Below are 18,467 nucleotides of genomic sequence, written 5' to 3' on the forward strand. Positions count from 1 at the left end.
CCCTTCGGTTTCTCTGTTCCTATCTGATTTCCGTTCACATCCAGATCCTCTGCACCTGGGAATCGGTCACAGGGCCGGGATGCTGAAATGATGGAACTACAGAAAGCCAGGCGGCCATCCAAATGCTATGATAGCAATACAATTAACTGGTAAATGAGGATTTTTTTTTTTTTCAGAGAAAATAGGCCTTTTATTATATGAGCCAGAACTCTGGTGTGCCTTCCACGACTGGGACCCAGGGAGGGCGACCCAGGGTTTGATCCCTCTGAGTCCTAGACACTGCTCATGTTGATTCTGTCTGCCATGATGGTGAGCCTGTCTTAGAAGTCAGTGAAGGTCAAAGGGAGAAAGAGAGAATATTGCCTATACTGTTCTTCCTTAATGCCCCCTTCACCCAGTTGTTTCCCCCAACACATTGCACATACACCATCCACTCAGCCTTTGCTGTGGCCATTCCTTCTGCAGAGAATGCTCTTCCCTGCATTCTTCAGGGCACGACCCTGCTGTCTTCAGGGATGCTTTAGGGCTCACTCCCTCTCTGTGTGCCTGGTACCCTCTCAGGGAGGTCTCCCTGATCACTGCCCCCAGACTCTCTCCTTTTCCTCCTTCACTTTTCCTCGGAGCATTAATTCCCATCAGGTGCCCTCTCTCTTACACGTTTAAGGGTCATCTCCCAGATGTGAAGTTCCACTAGCGAAGGGAAATTGGTCAGGTGTCATCACTGCTATCTGGTCAGTAACAAGCATTTACCTGGCCTAGAGCGGATGTTCAAATCCTTGTTGGAAGGGAGAAAAGGAGACGAAGGAAAGGGAAATAAAGATATAAAGAAAGGCAGAGTTGCATTTTCTTGCCCCAATCTCTCCATTTCATGTAGCAAGCATCGTTCCAACTTGTACTCTACGCTGAGCCCCTGCTCACGCCTCTGAGTGCAAAGAAGCATTTAGCAGCGGTCTGGAACCTGCCAATCTAGCTGTGATCTTGGGACCAGGCAGAAAAAATTGGCATGTGAGAGATGTGGGCATCACGAGAAGAAGGGGCCACACGTGTTGAAGTAACTGGAAAAGACTTCAAGGAAGAGCTCATGTTTGAGGTGGCATTTGATGGGGGTAGATGAAGTGGGATGATATTGTGATTTTTAATAAGAAATACATATTTGGTCTTTATCCCCATACCTTCACAGAGCTTCCAAAACTCTTGGAATTTCCTAAGGGATGAGAGAGATAAAGGTATCTTTTGTTATTCATAACAAGCCCCTTTCTACTGCACCTGAACTGATGTAAATGAGGTGCCTTTTGGAAAGACCCCCAATAACCACGGGGTGGGTGGGGGCTGGTTGCCAGGGGAGCCAACCTTGTGACTGGAGGGCTGGATCTTTCAGACCCACCTTCCTCCCATCTCCATCTCCGGGAAGAGGAGAGGGGCCAGAGATGGACTTAATCACCCATGGCCAATAATGTAATCAGTTACGTCTCCATGATGAAGCCTCCCCAAAGCCTGAGACAATGGTGTTTGGAGAGCTTCTGGGTTGGTGAACACCTGGGGGTGCCTGGAGAGGGCAGAGGAGCTCGGCGCCCTTCCGCACAGCTGGCCCCACACATCTCCTCCATCTGACTGTTCCTGACTTACGCGGGGGCAGTCTTGTGGGACTGAGCCCCTAACCTATGGGATCTGATGCTCTCTCCAGATACATTGTATCAGAACGAAACTGAATTGTGGTATTCCACAGCTGGTGTCACCAAATTGCTTGACGAGTGGAGACCCACACCTCTGGTCACAGAAGTGTTTTGTGTTGTAGTGGAGGAGAAACACAGGAGTGTTTTTCCTAAACGGGAGAGGTGGGGGTGGGGTTAAATAGGAATATCTGCCTGAAAGTGGGACCTTATCTGCTGTGACTGGGGAATAGTGGATAAATCAAATAGGCTTCAGCTCAGACTGTGTAAGGGAACACTAGACAAGGAGGCTGGAAAGTAAAGCCAGACCATAATGTCAGGGGAAGTGCTCCCATTTCATGCATAGGCAGTAGGGAGCCATAGCAGGCTTATGGTGGGGAATGGCCAGGGTTGTGTGGCATTGTGAGGTTAGCCTAGCAGGTCGGTCTGAAGGAGGGATTGGAGTGAGGAGCTCTGAGGCGAGAGGATCCTTCAGGACGCCATTGCCAGTGTCCCAAGGAGATCAGAGGGCCTGACCAGACTAAGGGGGAGCAGCACAGGGTGCATTTAGACAGTGTTCACAAGCAGATTTGCTAGAATTCGGCAACTGATCTGTGTTGGGTAGGGACTCGGGAAGAGGCAAGGATGACCCAGGCTTTGGGGCCAGAGGCTCAGGAGAATAGAAAGGTGCTGTAAGGAGTGAGAGCTCACAGGGAAGGGGGATGCGTTTTTTTCAAGGAGCCTGTTTGCAAGCTGCAGTCAGCTGCCCTCCTCGTTGTGAGGGACAGCCTCAGGAGGAGGCTGCTAAAGTAAGTAATTTTTCCCGTTTTGCCCATCCCCTCTATGATGTTGCAGACCACCTGGGATACAGAGCTACACAGAATGGGATGCTAGGCAGAACATGGGTCGCCTAGGGCAAGTCCTTGTACCAACGAATGCCTCAGTTTTTCCCCTTTCTGCTGGAATCCGGTGAGGCTGACTTTCACCAGCCCACTCTGCAGCATGCACATCTGAAGACAAAATGCTTGTTATGTGCATTGAACTCCTGGCTTAAAAGGAACTGTGGTGGAAACAGTTGGCCCGTCCACACAAAAGGTTACATTAGCTGCATTAGTAAATGTCCTGCTGGGCTATTCATACCGTGAGGAAGTGCAGGGGTGGGGTGGGGATATCTCCGAATAAGGCTGCGTTCCAGCCCATGGAATCGCGCTCACCCCAGGGATGGTGCGTCTGCTGCCCTTCTGGTCCTTTGTGTGCAGCTGCCCTTTTGCTGTCGGCCCTCAGCGGCTCTGCTCTGTTCCTGTGCAGATGGCTCGGGCCCACCCTCACCCCCCAGGCTCCATCAGGGAAGGGTCACATTCGTGAGAGGACCGGAGGGGCACTCAGTGGGTCTGAGAGACGCAGGCTGGAAAGCGCTGGGACACTGGGGCATTGCAGGGACCTGAGCAAGGCAAAGTTACTATTTTTCCTTTCTTGAACATCCAAACACAAAGCTACCTGTGGCATCTAGATTGCAAAGGCTAACTGGACCTATTGGCTTTGGGTAGCTGGGGACAGAACGGGGATTGTTATGGGTTGAATGCCACCTGTGTGGACCCAGGCCCACGTGAATGCAGTAGCCACTGTGCAATGGAGGCTCATGGGACAGTGCCTATTACTTTCTCACGTGATACAGGAGAGTAGAGATTTTTGCCCTCCACCACGGAGGTGGCAAAAAAACTGGAAACATTAACAGTAGCCTGAAAACCAGGGCTCTAATCTCACTGGAAGAGTGGCTGCGGAAGCTCCTGCAGATCGAAGGGATCATGGGTCCAGGCTGCAGGTGCAGAAGCCGGTGTGAGAGGTGATTGTGGTCTTTCCTGAAGCATCCACGTGGTTGACGCGACTCCAGGCTTAGGATATGGCTCTCTGTTTTTATGGGCCAGCAGTCCCAGGGCAAGAAGCTGGCGGGAGAGCCGGGTTGGCCTCCTGGAAGTCACGCAGGGGTGACAGCCTGCACTAACATGGAAAACCCTCCCTTGAGGTCATGGTGCCTGCCAGTCTGGAGAACTGCCGTCATCTTCTTTCCCAGGGCTCCTCATGGTGAAGCTAAGCCTGGAGCACATCAAAGACGCAAATTAAGGACGGAGAGGAAGGTTTGGATTGAAAATAGAAACTTGACCCATGTCTGACATTCACCTTCATGTGGAAAAGGAGAGGAAGATTTGGCTTTCTGTGTTTCTGTTTTGTTTTGTTTCGTTACTGGGAAGGGCGACTTAATCATAGGGAAGGGTGTGTGTCTGTGTCTATATTTGGTTTCACTCTGCCCTCCCTTCTGCCAATCCTCACAAAATCGTGTAGTGAAGCATTCGATCTTTTTTCCAAGCTCTCTTGAGAAGGTCTCTTCCCCAAGTGAGTTGTTCCCTCTGCCTCTCCCCTCCTCTCAACTATTTTTGCAATCTGTCCCTTGCAATCTGCTTCTCTGATGTTGACCCTGGCAGGTAAAAGCTCCATGGCTCTGAGCCCACAGAAGACATAGCAGGGTGCACGAGCAATGGTGGTGGGTGAAGCAGGGACCTTCATCTTCTGAGCATTAGGGGCCGAGGGCTTGGCACCCATGACAGTGCACCATGGGAGCATCTCCATGGCCAAAGCTGGGTTTGGGGAGGGTGATGTGAATTCCTCCAGTGGCTATGTGGCAGCCTAGAGGTTTCCTCATCCATTTTTCTTTACCACTTAGATAGTCACAGCAGCGAGTTGTGGTATGATGTGGGAGAGAGAAGATTGCCACCCTATAGGCTCTAGAGGATGGTTCAGAACCAGTGTAGAGCCTGAAATACCAGAGATTACAGCAAGGCAGTGCCTCAGCAAGAACCTGGTACGTTTTCCTGCCTGTAAGGGAAACATCTGTACTTAGCAGGATGGCGAGGGAGCGACACTGCAGTCAGGGGCTCTGGTACAGGCTCAGCTTTGTGGGAAATCAGATCGCAGACCCTCAGAAGTGTGGCTAAAAGGCAGCCTTTGCTTTGGAATTTCCTCAGATGTATCTGTGAACGAGAGAGCAGCACCGTGACACCACGGCGGCATGGATGAAGAGCCAATCGTCAAGTTTTGTGGGTTCATCCAATTCAGTTCTTGGTGGTAAATGTTTAGAAAGGATCTGCCAAGTCGTTTTCTTCACGTGAAGGTTTCGTAAAAGTGAGTAAACCAGAGTCATAAGGAAGGCTGTGCATCTGTCTCTATATTTGGTTCCATTTTACCTTCACTTCTGTCACATCAGTCTCGTCACCTTATGTTACATTTTTCTTTCCATAAATGTCTGCAATTATCTGTGCCAATCACCACGAAAGTAGCAGGGTGCAGTGGAGAGAGTGCTGGGCTTGGAAAACCCGGAATCTACTTTTTACTCACTTCATGACCTTGGGAAGGTCACTTTCCCCACAGTGTTCTCATCTGTAACATGATTATAATACTATCTGCTTCCCTACTTGTCAGGGATGGTATGAGACTCAAAAAGGCAACTACATGGAAGCACTTTCTTTTCCCAAGACACCTACTTCTATCCTCCTCTCTACCCTTATCAACCTCCCAATCCCAGAGTTCTCTACATGATTACATATGAATGCATCTATTTCTCACTTCAAATCAGGTACGGTTTTCACAATCTGTTGTGGAGGCATTCTTCAAAATGAGTCTCTCTGGAAGAGAACCTCTTCTCTGAAATTAATGCATCCATTCCAGACTCAAAGGCTCATCTGTTTGGGGCCAAATGCAGAGGGCACAGGTAGCATCTTGCCTGGAAGTCAATCCCCAGGTTTGCTGGGGCCACATATGACTTTTCAAGACTCCACCCAAGCAAGTACTAACACAGGAGTTCCTTGAGGGCAGGACCTTCTTTTCTGTTTTGCAAGCTCCTGAATCTTTCACTCCTAGAACATTGTCCAGCACATAGTCGACACTCAGTAAATATTTGGATGAATGAATGAAAATAAGTAGAAGCAGAGGAAGCTCTGCCTTTCCCCTATCATCTTCACATAGGACTTGCCCAGGAATCATCTCCACAGCCCCAAAACCATGTTTGTAATCATTGTTAACTTGGAGCAGACCAGCCTTACCAAAATCTGCCAAGTTTACCCTAATCAAAAGAGACACAGACAAAATAAATACGATTTCCTTATCTCTCCCCCCACCACCACAATCATCAGAATAAATGTAACAGATAAAAACATGTAAGCATCTACTCATGTAAATTATATTATTATTGAATAAGTTACATAGAAAATTAATTATGGGGGTGCCTGGGTGGCGCAGTCGGTTAAGCGTCCGACTTCAGCCGGGTCACGATCTCGCGGTCCGGGAGTTCGAGCCCCGCGTCAGGCTCTGGGCTGATGGCTCGGAGCCTGGAGCCTGTTTCCGATTCTGTGTCTCCCTCTCTCTCTCTGCCCCTCCCCCGTTCATGCTCTGTCTCTCTCTGTCCCAAAAATAAATAAAAAACGTTGAAAAAAATTAAAAAAAAAAGAAAATTAATTATGAATTATATATTATGTAACTAATGTTATGTAAATATAATTATATAAAGTTGTCAGGGCGTATGTCTCCTAATTATATGCAGTTTGCAAATTAATTAACTTGAATTCTCCTACCGTTGTGATACAGCAATGAAAGCAAAACTAAAGTCCAACATTAACTGTGATAGAACAAATAAGTCTAGCTCAGGAGGTCTTTTCTTAAAGGCATCAATTGATATGGAGCTCCATATTTGTTCCACACCCATGAGGTCTGTTTCCTGAAACATGACATCTGTTATTTGTATAACACAGACATGCTTATCCCGGCTTCACGGGGGAGCCTGTGCAAAGCTTTTCCTCCATCCCCATGTTGTGATCTGGCAGCTGGGCTAGAAAGAGAGTGAGTGTTTGGTGCTGAAAACAAGTTTTTCAGGTAACCCAATGCGGTCAGCGGGGTTCAGTTAGGAAACAGAAACCATAGCAATAAACGGAATTGGGAAACTTTCAGTTGAAGAATTGTTTGCCGAGTAATTGTTTACTGGAAAGGTTGAAAGACAACTCTGCAGAGAAGGACGTCCACCTCTTGCACGAGGGAAGAGTGCACAAGGAAATGACTCTGTAGTTAGAGGAGAGCCCTGCAAGGCTGAATCAGCCGCTGTGGTGGGAACATGGCTGCTGCAGGAGCACACACTGGCTGCCTGTGAAGGAACTGGCTGGAGGAAGTTCTGGAACCCTGGGAACTGGCCACCAGTGTGGGACACATTTAAGGGCCAGTTGCAGGAAGAGAAGCTGGTCCACCAGCCTCCCAGTGTCCCTCTAGCACCCTCTATTGGCAGAGCCTAACGTCAAGAGGCAAAGGAGAAAGGAAGCTTGCAGAGACCAACTCTAGTATCACAAAGCCGGGCAAGCAAGGGTCCATGGGGAACCTGGGGGCCCAACTTAAGAACTGACACCTCCCCAAACGACATATGGGGCAAAAACTATTTCTGGGTTTTATATATTCTGGCCACTAATCCTTTTTGTATTCACTGCGCCATAGAGGTTTTGTTCCGTTCTCTCCCCCATCTGATGGCTCTGATTTTATTTTTTATGGCATTAAATGAAATCACCTTGGTACCTTGGCTCCGTATTAGCATCATCCAATGAGCTTTTACAAAATACTGAGAACTTAGCAACTGTATTTTAAAAATCTTCTCAGGTAACTCTGATTTGCAGCCAGAGTCGAACATCTCTGGACTAGGTGTGGCAAGAAGGCAGGTTGGCACACAGATAATATGACTTTGGGTCAGTGTAGGCCTTCAAAGGCTCTCTAGTGGAAAGGTTCTGGGGTAAGATGGATCTGTTCCACCTGTGCAACTCCAGGCAAATTAAATACCCTCCCTAAACCCCAATTTCCTTCTCTGTAAAATAAGAGACGGGGAGGGAAATGTGACCTGTCTCCGCATTAACATGAAGAGCAAATGAAATAATATATGCGACATATTTAGCACAGGGCTGGTAATTATTAAGTATTCAATAAATGATATTTATAGTGACAGAGATGATGACTGTTTTCACTTGCAAAGATCATTTGTGTACGACTTTCTCTGAATGGCAACCAACTGTGACACTTTGGACAGAGCAGGATGTTACAGTGTCTAAAGGGACACGTTTTGCGAAGATGGGTGCCTTAGTAAGTATAAGTAGCTAATTGTAGGGTATCAGAAACAGACAAGTGATTACCAAGCTGCTACTAGACATAATGAGATGGTGTTACATTTGTCCAGAGTACTCCACAGTTTCCAGAATCACTTTTGCTTATTTTCATTTCATTTCCAGAATTCACTCCTTTTAGTAGCTTAGTAAAGCTGTTTGACTTCATGGTGAAAGTGGGGTGTCTGGGATGGGTTTTGTTGGTTTTAAACTGATGATCTTTTACTTAAGAGTGCTGAGATAAATTTCTAGGCCTAAGAGGGAGTCTCTCCTGCCCGGGATGCCACGAAAGCAAACCAAAACTCAGATAAAACTTTGTGTCCCTGTAAATGCTCTGCTTGACCAGAAACACAGCATATCAAAATGCCATGCCGACCCCCAAATGCCATGCCAGTTCTGGGCTCTGTACTTACCCCTTTGCTCCTTACTCTTTGTCCTGTACAAGCCTCCTGTCTTCTGCCCCAGTTTGCAGGCCTCTGGACCCTTGGGAATGGAGACTGCCCACTTCACAAAGTGTTAAGTTTGTATCACCTACATTGTCTTCTTTAATCATTTTAAACAACAACTGTGTGGTTTTGGGCAAGTTGATGGATCTCTCCAAACATCAATAGCAACATTTATGAAATGGAGTTATTAAGAGGAGTACATGAGGTCATGAATGAATAGGCCTGGAAGATAATAGATACACATTAAATGATAGTTTATTTCAGGTGTAACTTGAAGGAAAAATACCCTCTCCTTTGGCATCTGAGGGGTTTCTTGGATAGGCTAAAACTTGCGCTGCTGTGTGCTTTGGGATGAAGAAAGGATATACCCAAATATTAAATTTAATATCAAAAAAAAAGCAAAAGGGAGAGAGAGAGAAACTTGACATTCAAAGCTTTTGTGGGTGTGTGTATTTAAACGATGTAGGTGGTCTACATGTGTAGAGGGCCGTTCTATTAGTCATTGGTGGGAGAGAGCAGGAGAAAAATCACAACACTGCCACTGCTTTGCTCTGAAACGAGAAAGGCTATATCCATGATAGAAACACAACTTCTTTGAGTATGCTGCCGCAGTTAGGAGGAAGGACTAGTATATGCATGGGCATCAAGGGGAGGTGTTAGGGAAGGGGTGGGGAGTGTTGCAGAATTAACTAGCTTTTAAGGTGTGACAGGTGATGAGAAATGACGAGGATCATGCTAAACTCAAGAGCTAATACTATCCAGAGGCATCCAAGTTTCAATATTCAAAAGCTGTGCCAATAAAAAAAAAAAAATCCAGTTTCCTGCTGGAATCAGCCTGCAGGGCTCCTAGTTTTGACCTTTAATTTAGACTCCATTATCTGTGGGATGATAATGGGGGTTCCTACTGGTCAACCTGAAAAACCATCCCCCTATTCTAGTGGGGGAAAGGATGATTGGCTTTGGAGAACTGAGCCCACCTTCGGTCGTCCTGATGAAGCTCCCTGTGAGGTCAGACTGGTTGAATTACTATGATTAGAAGCATGTTCTGGGGGGATTACAATGCCCTAGGGATTGTCCGGCAGATGGGAAGGGGCTAATTCCTAGGTAAAGAACATCATCAGTTAGGATAAGTTTCCCAAACCGAGGGGATGCAGAATCAGAACTCCAGCTATGAAAGGTTGAAAAAAGAGGTGCATCCTTAGAAGGTCATTGTGGAGTAAACCCAGGAATTATGATATATCCATAGTCTCTTATTATAGGCTTAGCTTTTTGAGTTTCCTTCTATGATCATGGGAGGAGTCATATTTAATGTCCGTTTCAAATTTAAAAATTTGTATGTAGAATTTCCTTTAGACAGACTAACTTTTCAGTAGAGCTACATGTAGCCATGTATTGTGGCAGGATGCAAAACTAGAGAACTGGATTGTAACAGTACACTGAACCTTCCCTATATTCATTCTGAAACTCCAGAAGAAGAGGAAAGAGGTCCAGGAGTTCCAGAGAGTGACCACCTGTGGAGTGGTGGTCTAGAGTGAGGTTGAGAATGACCACAGACGATAGCTGCAGCATTGAGTTGAATGAGAATATGAAAACTCCTTTCTCCAAAATACACTGACAGTGGTAGTGGTTCTCATTCTGGCTGCATGTTAAAATCACCGGGGTGGGGGGTGGTTTTATTTATTTATTTTATTTTTTATTTTTTATATTGAATGGAATTTATTGTCAAATTGGTTTCCGTACAACACCCAGTGCTCATCCCAACAGGTGCCCTCCTCCCTGCCCATCACCTACATTCCCCTCCCGCCCACCCCCCATCAACCCTCAGTTCTCAATATTTAAGAGTCTCTTATGGTTTGCCTCCTTCCCTCTCTGTAACTTTCCCCCCCCCTTCCCCTCCCCCATGGACTGCTGCCAAGTTTCTCAGATCCACATGTGAGTGAAAACATATGATATCTGTCTTTCTCTGCCTGACTTATTTCACTTAGCAGAATACTCTCCAGCTCCATCCACGTTGCTACAAATGGCCGGATTTCATTCTTTCTCACTGCCAAGTCGTGTTCCATTGTATATATAAACCACATCTTCTTTATCTGGGGGGTGGTTTTAAAATGCTCAATGCCCAAGCTGCATCCTGGGATAACTGAACAGAATCTTCAGAGGATGAGACCCGGGCATCAACATTTCAAAAGTATCCGGATGACTCCAATATGCAACCAACATTGAGAACGCTAGGTAACCTTTGTCAGGGGACAAGCAGGAAACTTGACATCAGGGTTTAGAGGTAAGACAACTGAAGCCTGCTGAAGTTGAAAAATCTGTTAAAGACCGCAAATGATAGCTTTGGCATAAGTTTTTTGACAGGCTCCGAGACTCTGTGTCAGAAGTGCCTTTCTGGTGGTCTTTCCTGTTCTCTTGTTTCATTCTAGAATTTCGCAAGAAGTTGCTTCCTGGGAATAATTTATATTTTTGAAGGGATTATTTGGGGTTTGTAAAAGGATGAGAATAGAAACATTTAAGCCAAATGATCAGGGTAAATATTCAAGTGACAAATGCAGAGAAATATCAATCCTGGAGTAGTCTGGGAAGCCTGTCTTTCAGGGACAGTTAGTTGGCTGAGGAGGACATGACTGGGTGTCTCTTTAGACTGCTTTTGCTAATAGTTCCTTACAGTGGAACTCACGGTGGCATAGGGATGTGAAGAATACAGGTGCTCTGAGCTATTTTAAGAGCCCCAGGCGGTGGGTGAGGCAGGTAGCATAAAGAACAGACACCTGCCACAGGTTTGAATATTCCTACAGGGTGATCTGATCAGGTGAGTCTATCTGTTTGGTTTTGTGTTGTTTTTTTGAGATGCTCTGGTCATGATCAAAGCTTTAACTATGTCCTTACTGGGGGTTCCTGCCAGGATTCAGATACTTCACTCTTAAGCTTCCCTCATTTAAAACCAGACTCAAGATTTGAGTGGAAGTCTTGTCTCTCCCAACTTGTTTTAAAAACAAGTCTCAGATTTTTAAGTTGAACCTACTGTACAACTTTCATATTCTTGTTAAAGCAATTCTATGGCCCAAGGACAACTTGGGATTTAAAGAAATATCTCTGTAAGTGAAGAGAATTACTACATCTGGGAGGAACTCTGGATTTATGTCAATGTTTGTCTACTTCCAGGTATGTTCAGAATGAAAGGAAACTTTTGTTGTTGTTGTTTCAGTAGAAAAGAAAATATAGGAGGGGCCCTTACAGAGAATCCCCCTGAGACAATAACTCTGAAAAGACAATACATCATCCTGGAAGATGCCCTGAACCAGGGATCAGAAGTGCTGGATTCCAGCTGGGACTTGGCCACACATGAGTTCATTGAGGCTCCTTAGCCATAAAATAGGGTTCTCTGCAAAGTCCTTCCAGGTACTAGGATTATAGGAGGAACACATGACTCTTAACAAAGTGATGTTGGAATGTGCCTTATGATTTCCATTTGCAAAACTAAATATATCTATGCTATTTTCTTTTATTATCAGAAATATCACTTAACTTGAGTAATTCAGAAATCAAGAAGAGAAATAATCTGGCACCTATATATACAGTCAGTAACAGAGTTGGGACTAGAGGAAAAAAGAAGGCTATTCAGGTACATGTAATAGCTCAAAGGACAGGTTAGAAAGCCAGACCAAGTCTTTGTTTCTTGTCTTGGCTGTGGGAAGAGCTGAGTCACCTTGTGACTAGATCCATATTGCTTTGTCCATATGGAAGATGTATGTGACTAGCTAATTCTTTTAAATGTACTGCACATTGGTGACAATGAGGTCCAATTTGCTCTCTTGATACTTCTAAGCAATGGAAGAAGAATGCATTAAAGAGTAAGACAATTATCAATTTACAGGAAATACATAGGACAGAGGAACATGCTAATCATTACCATGAGGATACCACCAGCAAAAACCAACTGTGGGAACCTCTACGGGATAAAAGACTCCATTTGTTCAACAAGTAAATTTCAAGATAAAAATAGAGAATTGAGGGGTGAACATATAGATTCAAACTGAAGTTGAGAAATAGCAGCCAATTGTTTGGACCTTATTTAGCTTATGATGAAATAAAAACAACTATAAAACAGTGTTAAATTTGAGACAATTAGAAATTTGAACAGCAACTAGATATTTGCTATCACAGAATTGTTGCTAAGGTTTGATGTCATACTGGTACTGTGGTTACTCTAGAGTCCTTAATTTTTAGAGATATATAGTGAAATATTTATAGAGTGAATTATACAATTATGGAACTTGCTTCTAAATAATATGGAGGAAAGGGATAGGATATGGTTGAAACAGGACCAGCATAACTTGGTAATTGTTGAAGCTGGGCCATGGACACAGGGAGTTCATTATACCATTTGGTCTACTTTTGAATATGTTTAACATTTTCCATGCTGAAAAGACAAAAAAGGTAGATGACAGTTATTACGGAGGGAAGAGTCTTACAGAAACTAAAAAATGGCGCTACGATTACAATCATTTAATTTCGCCCAACCCCCTACCAAGAGAGCACAGCATCAGCTAGCAGAAACAGATTCCCAACTCAACCAGAGTCATGAGTCCAGACTACTACTGACAACCAGAAACTGACTAGAAAATAAATTTTTCCCCACCAACATCTTGTTATAATACATTTTTCTAAGCCAAGTAAAGAAAGGACAAAGACTACCCCCGCCCTCCCAAAAAAAAACTCTGATTCTGGATTTTTTTTACCCTGATAATTTGTGGTAGGTTTCTTTATTTTTTGAATATAAAGTGACAGAAATAATTTGCCATTAGAAAAGAGAAAGAATCTTTGACTATTTACAGCTTTTATACATCACAAAGTTTTTCTTGTTTTTATGTTGTGTCTTTTTTTTTTTAAATTCATTTTAATTTTTGTTCCTGCATCATTTGAACAAGCCCAAACTGGAAATCTATACAGCTCACAAAAAAGCCCTCCACCCAAAAGACCCCCCACCCCCACCCAACCCCAATGAGAAACAAGATAAATCAAAAGAATGAAATCAACTTATTTCTTTTTTTTAAGGTAAGTCATTTGCTTATATATATACTTGTAATTATTTTTTTCAAGTTCAAACACCAAAACCCAAGAGAGAAAGGAAAAAATAAAAAGACCCAGTCATCCGCCCCCTCCCCCCACTCCAGAATCTCAATTGATCCCTGCACGTCCAAAATAAGAAATATATATTTACAGAAAACAAACAAACAAACAAAAAAAAAAGAACTTGGAGGTGGATGGGCTGGGGATCTGAGAGTCAAGAGGAAGGAGAGCCGGCCCCAGGGAGGGGGGGCAGATCTGGGCCTCACAGAGTCAAGGCAAGCCTGAATCTTCTGTGTTTTCCCTGGGGAGCCTACTGCACTGGGAAAACTATGAACGTGTCCCCTCTGCTGTGTGACCTCAGGAGGGGGGCGGCTCTGAGTTTGCAACCCAACCCTACAGTGGATTCATATTTTGTGGTTTCCATCGTCATCACCCCCTCACAAATACATGTGTACGCACAGACTCACGGGCACACACGCACGCCAGTCATTGTGGCTAATGTAATTATGACACTGATGGAGCACTGAATCCTGTCAAGTGGAAGAAAAGAGATGTGCCCTTACGGACGAGAGCTCATTGCCCTGTCCCATCCCTTCTCTGTTCTCCACTGCAATATGCCGCGTAGCTCCCTGAAATGTTTCCACAAGCATCAGGGCTACTCTGAAGTATTAACGCTGGGATGGTCATTGGGTAACAAAGCTCCTATGAAGATTTGCCCCTCACTTCCTGCAAATTTCCTTAACAAACAGGTGCGCACAATTAACCAGGTGCGGCAGGCAACCTGAACTAGGGGAAATCTGAGGCAGATAAATGGAAGCCATGCTGTTTTCCGCTCAACTTTGAAAGGTTGCACTCCCAGAGGCCAGAAAGCAGAGAGAGGGCATGATGAAACCATCCCTGGCTAGCTTCACTTGTTTCCTCCTCCCTCCTAAATGGGTTTCTGTAAGTCTTCAGTGCATAAAGACCAGATAATCCCTTGAGTTGGGTGCAATATCTTTTCAACACAAGAGCCAAGCATGGCATTCAACAAGCCAGGATGAACACAATTTAATCTTTGGAGGGAAAATGCCAGGCCGGAACAAGACTAAGCCAAGGGGTCCTTTTCCTGATGACAGAGAAGCTGCACTAGTAGCAGCCATCACTGTGACCAAATTCCTGCCCTGTTCCAGAATCTGTGGAGGCTTGGAGAACTAATGCACTAGAAATGGCTGAACAGCTTCTGTATCTTTTCAAATTATGAGAGGTACCCTGTGCAAAGAGCACGGGAAATGAAATAGAATGAGCACACCATCTGTGTTAGAAGTATGTGGAATGTTCCTGGGGGTAGACTCTAGGTTGCTCTTGCTCAATCTCCAAAAGCCAACACGGTGAATTTTTATTCTTGCCTCCTTTCGTGAAATTTCTGATTTTTTCAGGCCCTTCCTATAAGCCTTCACTCATGCCCTTCATGCAGCCCCACTCAAAGTCCTTTTCCTAACTCTCTCTTGCTCTTTCAAACCTTTCCTTCAGGTCTTTTAAAGACTTTGAATCATCTTCTATGCTACCGTCCCCCTGGTCCTCTCTAACACAAGAAAATACTAAATAAAAATGATCAGCCAGAGAACACTTTAATTTAGCAAAACTGAACAGAAGGAGATCTGCTTTCTGATCCTTTTACTTTGATTTTTTTAAAAAAGATAAATGAGGAGAAAGGTGAACAAAGAATTATGATTCCCTTAGGAAAACTACCTTAGTTGGGAGCCTTGAAAATAGGACAAGATTTACAGTAAAAATATGCTCTTCCCAGGGCAAAGAGTCAAAATGTGGCCTCAACCCACAATCACATTTGCTTATGTCTAAAAAATATGCTACGGCCTACCAAAGAGGGCAATAGAGCTTTTAGCGTAAGTTAAAAAAACAAAAACAAAAACAAAAGCAAAACAAAAACAAAAACAAAAACACAACAACCCAGACATCAGGATTGAAGAAGAGGAGCCAGAATTCCCTGTGCTGCTGGCAAGACCCTATCCCCATCACTTGGAATCTTACCACTTCAGTCTGACAAAGGGACCATCAAGATTGATCCGAAATACCTGTAAGCCTTGCTTGGGACAGTCACCATGAGAAGCCCAAGTCTCATCACTCAGACATTCATTCCCAGATGACCAGCCATTTCCCATCTGAGCTCATCTCCCATCCTTTACGAGCTCCCCGTATCCTTCCATGAATCAGTGGTTCATCATTGGCCACAACCTTGACAACTGCTTTCAGCTTGCTCTCACAGACACTTGGCTTTTCCTTGAGGGCCTTGTAGCCCTCTCAAGGGGAGACATTTCTTCTCCCACGTTTCCCATGCCACTTAGAACCTTCCTTTCGCCTCATTGCTATGGCTGGACCACCCCCCCCCTTCTTTAAAAATCAAAAGAAAACAAGACGAAAAACCAGCTTCGAGGCACATTAGACTATACCAGCTGCTTTTCCTACCTGAAGCAGTTGTTTAAATACTCTAGGATCACCCTCATTCCAGTCGCTGTCTTCAATACCATTCCTGTCATAATTCGTGTTGCCTTCCAAAGCCACATAAACCATTGTTGCCACCTCCTGGCCGCTCAGTTCCTTGGCCTCTGCTCCTTCAATAACTTTTCCCTCCACCTAACCTCTGCCCACAGCCCCGCACCAGCCCAGACCGTGTCACTACAAATAATTGCAACATCCCTGTAGTGGAAGCCTTGAGCATCCACTCTGACTCAGCTCCTAATTTCCAGATAAGTCCTTCTGGAACATGATTCAATAATTTGGTGACTCCAGTCTGCCTCTCAGTCTCCTCCCCTGACCACACCTCATTGTTTCTGATTCCCTAAAAATCCTCACCTTTCTCCTCACCCAGCTTGGATTCCATGGCCAATCATCATCTCTACTTCACAATTGCCCTTAACTGTGTCTTACTGTCTTCACTGCATTCACCTGGTTAAACCCCAGCCCTGCTTAAATTTAACTAAGCTGGATGTAGCTGAAGAAAATTTCTTAAATTTCTTTTAAACTCACGACTTTAAGAAACTCAAGTCAGTCCTTTGTGTCACCCAGCATGTCTCCTACACTTTCTTTGTTGCTTTACTCTTCTGCTAGATGGCTATATAAAGTAATTCAGATCTTTTTCTCTTCCCAAACCTCTAATACTTACTCCTGATATTCAGTCTTAGCTGATCAACTTCCTTTGTATTTCACTAAAAAGACATCAATCAGAAAAGATGTACTCCCACCATCACATTTACCAACCAATTTAGGCATGTGTCCAAGGTCACTACTCTATTACTCTAACAACCTGGTTAGTCTCCTAAAGTCACTGCCCACTTGTGCCCTGGATCTCACCCGCTCTCATTTCATCAAAGACATCATTCCAGCAAGTGTCCCCTCCCCTGGGTCATTCTGGTCAGCCATACACAGGCTGTTATTTCTCCCATCTTAAAAAAAAAAATCCCTTCTTGGACCTCACAGCCTTTACCACCTCCTGCTATTTCTGTGTTCTCTTTACTCCTAAGAGAGTTGGTAGTTCTTTTTGTCTCCATTTCCTCTCCTCCCATTCTTTCATGAACCCACCACTTTCGTGCCTATGTCCCCACCTGTCCACTGATACAGCTTTTTCTCAGCTTATCAGTAAAATGACCTCCATGTTCCCAGATAATCTTATTCTACTCCTCGATTTGCTCCTGGCTGGTCCTCCCAGTACTGCTTTCTCTTCATCTCTGAAGGCTCTGGCCCAGGGACTCTCTTCTGTTTAGTCACTCCCTGGATCCAGTCTCATGGCTTCAAATACCATCTAAATGCCTACGAATTCCAAATTTATATCTCTAGGCTCTACTTCATCCCTAAACTCCAGACTCATATATCCAATAGCCTAATCAGCATTTCTACTTAGGTGTCTGATGGACATTTTAAACCTACTACAAGGCTCTCTTCCCCAATCTGCATTATCTATAGGATTTCCATTTGATTAATGGTGACTCCAAACGTTCCAAACTGGTAGTTGACTCCAGAAATTCTAGGGTCATTTTTGATTTTCTCTCTCTCTCTCTTACTTAATGTCTAATACAACAACAAAACCTTCAAAATATTTCCAGAACCCGACCATTTTTTCACCACCTCTGCTAACACTATGGTCCAAGCCACTGTCATCTTTTACCTGGATTAATGCAATAGCTTCTTAACTGGTCTCACTGCTTCTCTTGTTGCCTATGCGCTCATGGTATACTCTCAACACAGCTATCACCGTGCGTCTTTTAAAATGGAAGTCAGGTCCTATCAGTTTCAACTCAGAATCCTCTAGTGACTTCTCAGCTTGCTCTTGGTAAAAGCCCTTAACACTGGCCTACAAGCCCTGTGTGTCAATACCACCCCTCTGACCTCTTCTCTCATATTCTCCTCACTCATTGGCATCCCGGCTCTTCCTCAAGGATCTCAATCAAGCATGTGGTTTGACCTCATGGTCTCTGCAATTGCTTTCTCTTTGCCTGAAAAACTCTTCATATAGAAAGCCCCACAGTTTACTCCCATTGGGGCCATTGCTCAAATGTTACCTTTTTATAGAAACTTTTTCTGTCCATCCTACAGAAAGTAGCAACCCATACCCATATCCTACCCCCCTTAATCTGCATTGTTTTTCCTCTGTGGCACTTTGAAGTATCTGACATGAAATTTATGTATTTATTGTCTATGTCCTCTCATAAATACGTAAGCTTCATGAGGGTATGGACTTCATGTGGTTCACTTCTGTATCCCTGGCATGTGCTTTTTATTCAATAAATAGCAGTGCGTGAATAAACCATCTTTGTAAAACATGCCCCTACAGGCCAAATCTCCCAAAAAGAAGACTTTGAGGGAAAAAAAATCTGAATATTTATTTTAAACTTTAACCAGATTCCTAAATGACAAGAGTAGAATTTACATTCTGACTTGAGAACTCTCCTTGGGTTTGCTACTTTTTTTTTTAATAACTAAGAAATGAAATGACCTTGAGTCTCACTCAATGGCTCTCTCCCCCTCTCCTTCTGTTTTCTAAGTCCTAAATCCATTGTGGGTACAATAGCATTTATAGAGATTCTAATATTTGGGAAGATTACTTAACATCTTAGCCTTTCTGGTTT

Source organism: Lynx canadensis, chromosome B4, assembly GCF_007474595.2.
Source record: "Lynx canadensis isolate LIC74 chromosome B4, mLynCan4.pri.v2, whole genome shotgun sequence".
Taxonomy (NCBI): Eukaryota; Metazoa; Chordata; class Mammalia; order Carnivora; family Felidae; genus Lynx; species Lynx canadensis.